This window comes from Gavialis gangeticus, unplaced genomic scaffold, assembly GCF_001723915.1.
Source record: "Gavialis gangeticus isolate Ggan-Ray unplaced genomic scaffold, GavGan_comp1, whole genome shotgun sequence".
In the NCBI taxonomy this organism is placed as follows: Eukaryota; Metazoa; Chordata; order Crocodylia; family Gavialidae; genus Gavialis; species Gavialis gangeticus.
The window spans coordinates 38,794,076-38,801,263 of record NW_017729024.1 but is presented as its reverse complement, the minus strand read 5'-3'; positions in this window follow the sequence as shown (position 1 = coordinate 38,801,263).

The window sequence follows — 7,188 nt, the reverse complement described above, 5'->3', positions numbered from 1 at the left end:
TGAAAGAACATAAAGGCTGTCTACTCTAAATTGTCACAATTGTTCCCCTTTAGCAATAGCATCCGGGCAGTGCCATATGTGAAAGCAAAAGAGCTAGTGCTAGTTTGGACCAGGTGGCAGAGGTAACAGTGTTTTTAAAATACTAATTTAGGTTTAGCCAGAATGGATTAGACAACAATGAGGTAGAAGGGCAGGTTATGGTATGGTTAGAGCTATGGGTGGCTTGTCCAGGGGTGCAGGGGGGGCTCCAGCTGCTGCAGGTAGCCCAGGGGAGGCATGGGAGGCACATACCCCCCAGATTTGTGTGTGGGGCAGAGGTGGGCTGTCACAGTGGGCTGATGCTCTGGGCCTTGCTGCCATTAACCCAGGACCCACACGGGACCATGTGCCTCTCACTGCCGGGCAACGGGGCACAGAGCCCCAGCACACAGCGGCAGCCTGCTTCTGCTCTCCACCCAAATCCAGGGGGCATATGCCCCTCAGGCCTCCCCCAGGGTGCACACAGTGGCAGGAGCTCCTCTGTATCCCTGGACAAGCCACTCATGGCTCCAACTGTCCCACAACCCGCTGGGGCCCCCTTCACCTCAGCCCATGCCTCACTGTGGGGGCCTCGATCTGCCCCCCCAAGCCTCTTCCCTCCCTGTAGCAGGACACTAAGGTACCTGCTACTTTTGGGAGCAATGAGGAAGGAGCCCAGGTGCTGGTTGCTAGGGCAACTGGAGGGAGCCAGTGACTTGCACCTGTTAGCGGTCAGCTGACTGGAAGGGGCAGGGCCTGGCTCCCATTTAAACCCCAGGGCTGAGGCCTGGCAGGCAGTTGCCCACCAACAGCTAAGGGGGAAGGAGCCCTCCCAGGGCCAGCAGGGAGGAGAGGCCTGACTACAGGTACAACCCCAAGACTGGTAAAGGATGGAGCACACCAGGGGTGGCTCGAGTAATGTTATAGTTGGACAGCTAGAATTTATGTTATAGCCTAGGGGCTTGAGTGTTGTGTTTGCTGTTTTACAACGGTGGCTTGGGAGAGGCTATTAGGGGATGGAGGAGGCCTCATAGGGGGTACATGGCAGCGTGCGGACCTGGGTGCCAGAGAGAGAGCATAGTGTTGGGGGTGTGCTGACCCTGAACATGAGAGAAGCCGCTGCATTAGGGTGTGTGCCAACCCGAGCGTCAGAGAAGGCACAGTATTAGGGATGAGCTAACCCTCAACTCCAAGAGAAGGCGTTGTATTGGGGGGTGCACCAGAGAGGACACAGCATTGAGGTGCACCAACCCCAAGCGCCAGTGTGAAAGGGGGCAGCGAGGGAAGCCCCGGGCAAAAGGGGGGCAGTGATTCTCGAGCGCCAGAGAAGCCACGAAGAGAGACAAGGGCTGTGGAGAGCCCAAGTGACAGGAGTGAGACCAAACAATGTCTGGTACGTCAGCGAGTCTTGGGACATGGTAAAGGGATGGTTGGAGCCACGCATAGCCCATAAGGCTAGGGTGCCCTGAAGCACCCATTACTGAATGGGGCCTGGATACCAGAGGATATAACCATGTCCAAGAAAGGCAGCCTCCCCATTATACATTTAAAATCAAAGTTGTGGTGGGCAAGAATTGAGTGTGCCCTTGTGGCTAACTTGGCATGGTACAGAGGTGTTAGGGGAGATTACGGTGACCCCTAGGACACCCTCCTGTTACACCGCCCCCCATGCCCCTTCCCCTTCACAGACTTGCCTGCTGGGCAGTGCTCCACATGCCACCAGACTGCATTCCTGGTCACCTGCAGGCTGCAACTGTCTGTGCATGCCCCCCTTCCCGGTGCAGCTGCTTGGAGCCCATGCCTGGGCTGCCCTGCAGTCACTGCTGCCCTGTGGAGCAGCTCAAAGGCATTAGTGACACCAGTGGAGAGGAGCCTAGGCACAGTCTCCAAAACCAAGTGTGCAATTAACACATTAAAAAAATTAACATGAACAACAATTAATACGTGCGTTAAGTTTGATTAATTGACAGCCCTAGTTAAGACTATCACCTGCTCTTTAAGGGCCTTGTCATACATTCACTTGGGACAGCTGCAAATCATTGGGCTGTAGTGAGCGATTACAGTTAGTATGTGTTAAGGGGATCCTTACGTGAAAGGGAACAACTTTGCAACACTAAGAGGGCACTTAACACATGCTAAACTGCTTGAACAGGTGGCTGCTTGAGGGTGAAGTTGCATACTACACTTAAACCATATTAAAAGCATATAGCACATGAATGTCCACACGTTAACAAGTGCTAAGTGTCTTCTAAGCATCTTGAAGTTTTGCCACTTCAGGCAAGGAATACCTTTGAGCTGTGCTACCTAGCTCAAGTTATCTTAATGTCAGGCTGCTCCATTGAGATAAAATGACCAATATGCAGTTATCCCAGGAGGCACTGCTCCCAGACTCTTATGTCCTGGATTGGCAGCCCAGACAGCTGAACAGCAGCTGTAAGTAAGGAGGGAGGAAGATGGGGGGGGGGGAAGAAGGGGAAGGAGGGAGGATTGTGGGGAGGGAGAGAAGGGAGAGTGTGGAAGCAGAGAAGGGGAGCTGGGATGGGCAGAATGATGCTGGGAGGTTACTGGGAGAACTGGAGGGTGAGCAGGATGGAACTGGGAGACAGCTCTCAGGATGAAGGTTTTCCCTTTCAAGATGGCTGCTGGGTTACAGCTCCATCCATGGTAACATATTAAGATTGGACTGAGAAAGCACAAACCAATCCACATGTAGATTTTGAGTCCCTAAGGGAAAAAAAGGCATCAGGGATGACTTCAGCTCACTGGTGAGTTATTTAGAAGATACCAAGACACTCTTTTGCTAAGGAGGAAAAGGTTTTGCTATTAACTTTAAGGGGGACAGGATTTCATGTACAACACAGGAACACTTGTGACTTTAGAATTATTATTTTTTCATTATGAGGGTTTAACAATCATTGCAATTGCTATTTATATGCATTTTCTATCAAGCAGCATGGATTTGAATTTAAAAAAAGAAGAAAAAATGAATAGTGTAATTGGGTCAGCATTTGCCTTTTTAAGAACCTGATGTAAAACCAATTACAAATAAATTTTTAAAATATATTTTAAAATCAATTTCTACATATTGAAGATTGCTAGTTGAGTCCTAGTTCTGCAAGGACTTGCATACACTGGGGGCTTAGTAAACAGAGAAATGGGAAGCTAAAAATGCCACTTGGGAGAGGCAAAAGAATTTTTCACAGGCTGTCTGGTTCCTCCTCACCTCTCCCCCAGAGAAGCACACCAACACCAAAGACATCAGTCCAGTATTTAGACTATGGTTCTGCAGTCAGAGAGAGGTAGTTAGCCATGTTAGTCTGAAGTCAATCAGATGGCAGGATAGATATGCACCTTTATAGACTAACTAAAGAAGATATATATAGAGAGAACACAGGCTTTTGTGAACCCAAGTTCACTCTATCAGATGCTGTGAAAAGACAGCATACAGCAGAGTATAAAGTGGAGTGAGTGATTAGAATACAACAGGTGAAAAGCAGAAGGAAAGGGAAGGGGGTGAAGGGATGGAGAGTGCTATGAGAAACATACAAGCAAAGTTCTCATAGGAACCAAGGGGTCTCAAAAGCTAATCCAGATAAAAAGAATATTTAGTTCCTGTTTAAGCCACTTTAAAACAGTTCAGTTTGTGGATGATTTCTTGTTCTGCAATTTCCTGTTCAAACTTAAAAAAAACAAACTGTCTCAGAACAGAAATCTTGAGGTCAGTAATACAGTGTCCAGGGAGTTTGAAGTGATCTGCTACAGACTTCTGTGTCTTTCTACAGCTGATATCAGATCAGTGTTCATTCATTCTTACATATAAAGATAGCCCTGTCTGTCTGATGCAGAGAGCAGAGAGGTGTTGTAAGCAGTTGATGGTGTATATCACATTGGTAGAATGCAGGTGAATGAACCGTTGATGTTGTACTCCTTGTTATTTCACCCAGTGATGATATAGTCTGTAGTGATTGAGGGCAAGTCAGGCATTTGGGTCCATTACAAAGCACGGTGCCTCAGTGAGGACGGGAGCTATTTTTTGTTGCCCGAGAGATGCTGTTTGAGGTTGGGGTGTTGCCTGCAAGCCAGGACAGGTCTGTCCCCAGTGGCTACTACCTTGAGACAGCCATCCTTTTCCAGGAGGGTCTGGAGGTTATTAATGATGTGCCTTAGGTGTTCAAGCTTAGGGCTATAGGTGACAACCAAAGGGATTAAATTTGTCCTTGTCTGGGGTTCATACTGCAGCAGGTCAGAGCAAGGTCTGAGTCTGATTTTGTTGATTTGAGTGGCTAGTTTTGGGATTACATTGTAAGTTGTAGGATTCTGTACTTCAGATCCTTAAGGTATTCATCCTAGTCGGTAGGATCAGAGCAGGTTTGGTTATAAAGTAGAATTGGCTGTAGACAATGGTTCTAATGGTATGCTTAGGGTGAAATTCGGTAGCATGAAGGTAACTGGCATTCAGTTGGTTTCTGATAAAGCGTGAAGGTGTTAAGGCCATTGCAAACCTTTGCTGTAGTGTCCAGGAAATAAATCTTCTGCATGGAGTATTCCAGAGTTAGTTCGACGGAGGGGTGGAAGTTGTTAAAGTCTTGGTGAAATTTCTCTAGAGTTTCTATCCCATATGTCCATATTAAGATGTCATCCATGTACCTGAGCTACACCAGGGGAATAAGAGGGCAGCTTCTAAGGAAACAAACTTCAAGGTCTATTATAAATATGACAGCATAATAGTGCTTGGGGGGGCATACATCTGGCCATGGCAGTACCATTCTTTTGTAGTATAGGGAGTCTCCAAACCTGAAATAGGTGTTTGTGAGGACCAAGTTGGAGAGTATAATAGGAACATAAGCAACTTTCTAACCAGGGATAATATTCTTTATGGTTTGTAATCCTCATGGGGGATATTGGTGTCCAAAGATATGACATCCATGGTACTTAACATGGCATTTGCTAGAAGCTTGTCAATGGAGCCCAATTTCTTTAGGAAATCTGTGGTGTCTTTCAAATAGCTGGTGGCTCCAGTAGCATTTAGGAATAGGATAGAGTCAACATAGCTAGAAACTCCCTCCATGATTTTGTTGAAGCCAGAGACAATAGGGTGCCAGGTTTGTGGATCTTGGGTAATAAGTAAAAGTTGCCTGGGTTAAGTTTCCAGCAGGTAGAAGAAACAATCCTCCTCTTTGTTTCCAGATGTAGCTTCCTTAAGAGTTTATTTAGTTTCCTTTGGTACTGTGCTGTGGGCTCCACTGTCAGGAGTTTGTAAAACTCCATGTTGAAAAGTTGCATCTCATCTTCCTATATGTAGGCTGTTTTGTCCATGACAACAATGGCACCCCATTTACCATGTTATATGATATTATTTGGGTTGTTTTTAAGGCTGAGCATGGGTCTCTGTTCCACAAGATTGAGGTTGCAGGGTAAGTGTTGTTGCTTTTTGGTGATCTTAGAATGAGCACGGAGCTGGAAACAGTTTATATACAGGTGCAGATTGGGGCTGTGGCTCTCAGGTAGAGTCCTGGATCTGTCCTTTTTACTGTGCTGTGTACAGATCTGGTCTGTGGTGGGATGACCATTGCATGGTTCTTCATCAAGAAACTATTTCCTCAATTTTAGATGGTGGAAAAAAGCCTTGAGGTCTCCATACAGGTGCACCATATTGGATTGCGTAATACGGCAGAAATAAAGACAAATATAGTAAAGATAGTCAAATCCACATCAGCATGCACTTCTCTCTGCTTCCTCTTTAAGATCACTGAGGATCTGTTGGCTACAAAGGACCAACTCTCGGGATCATCATAAATTCTAATTGATTGGACGGGATGTGAGGTTACCAATGAAATCATAAATGCAAACTTGAGTTAAGAGAGGTAGTGGTCACCTTAAGACATACGCATACATACACTCATTCATTCAAACCCATGTCATTCAAACCCACATAGTATAGTGTATAGTAGCTGCTGTAGTGATTGTGAGAGTACTGTTGTTAGTATATCTACCTATCTGAGGCCCTGCGGACATGGGCAATGCATGGGGTGCATGTTGGTGCACGTGTAGTGCACCCTCTGCAAAAAGCACTGCTGACACTGCCAATGGCACCTATGTGTGGTCGCCGATTGCTGGTCTGTGTTTGCCACCCCCTCCTCCAAGGTGCTGTCTTCTTCAGAAGGGGTCACCTGCTTGTTCTTCTGTCTCAGTAGGTTGGGTGCTGGATGAGAGGGTGCCACTGAGGGTCATGCTTCACTGCCTTTTATCCCGTTCTGGCAGACTTGTGTGATCCCCCAGCATCATCTTGGCTCCCTGTAACAGGGTACCCTAGCCCTGTTACCAGAAGACAGGTTGGCCCCTTTAAGGCCAGAACTTTCTGGGCACAGCGTGCCAGTAAGGTGGGGGTTAAAAGCTGAGCCTGGCCAGCTATTCAGCTGACCAGAAGGGGGCAGGCCAGGTCTATAAAAACCCTGGGCTGAGTGGCAGTAGGGGCTGGCAGCCAAAGGGGAAGGATTGTGTCTCAGAGCTCTATGGAGAGGCTTGGTGAGCGGTCCAAAGGCTGGAGGAGGGAAACTATGGAGGATGTCAGAGAGATGGCAGCAACCTGAGAAGGACTGTAGCTGATGGTGGGGAGCCAAAGCATGAACCCCTGCATAAATGTAAGCCAGTGTGCTGCCTTCTTTAATCACGTTTCTCTTGGTGGTGGCTATTGCCCATGGACAAGACTGTTCATATATTTTTTTGGTTATTGAATAACACCGGTGGTTTGGGTGAAGCTATTGGGGAGGTAGGAGGCCTCATTGGGACCCCACTACAGAGTAGAGACCCGGTGCCAGTGTGGGTGCAGGATTTGGGGTGCACTGACCCCAGCACCAGAGAAGGCACAGTATTTGGGGTTCGTAGGCCCCAGCATCAGTGTGGGCACAGGATTTTAGAGTGTGGGGACCCGACGCCAGAGGACACGATCCTAAAAGGCCAGGGTGGTCTGGCGCACCTGAGGTGCGGTTTTGTTTTTAGACTGGGATAGTGTGGGTTTGGGGCCGTCCCCTGGGCTTAAACTTGCAACCCGCTAGTTGTGGTGCTGGTGGACAGGCCTCGAGGTCAGGGAGGCTGGGCTCCAGACTGGAGCAGAAAGGAGGGCCACAAGCCCTAGGGGGTCAGTATCCACATCTCCAGGAGGCCTGAAAT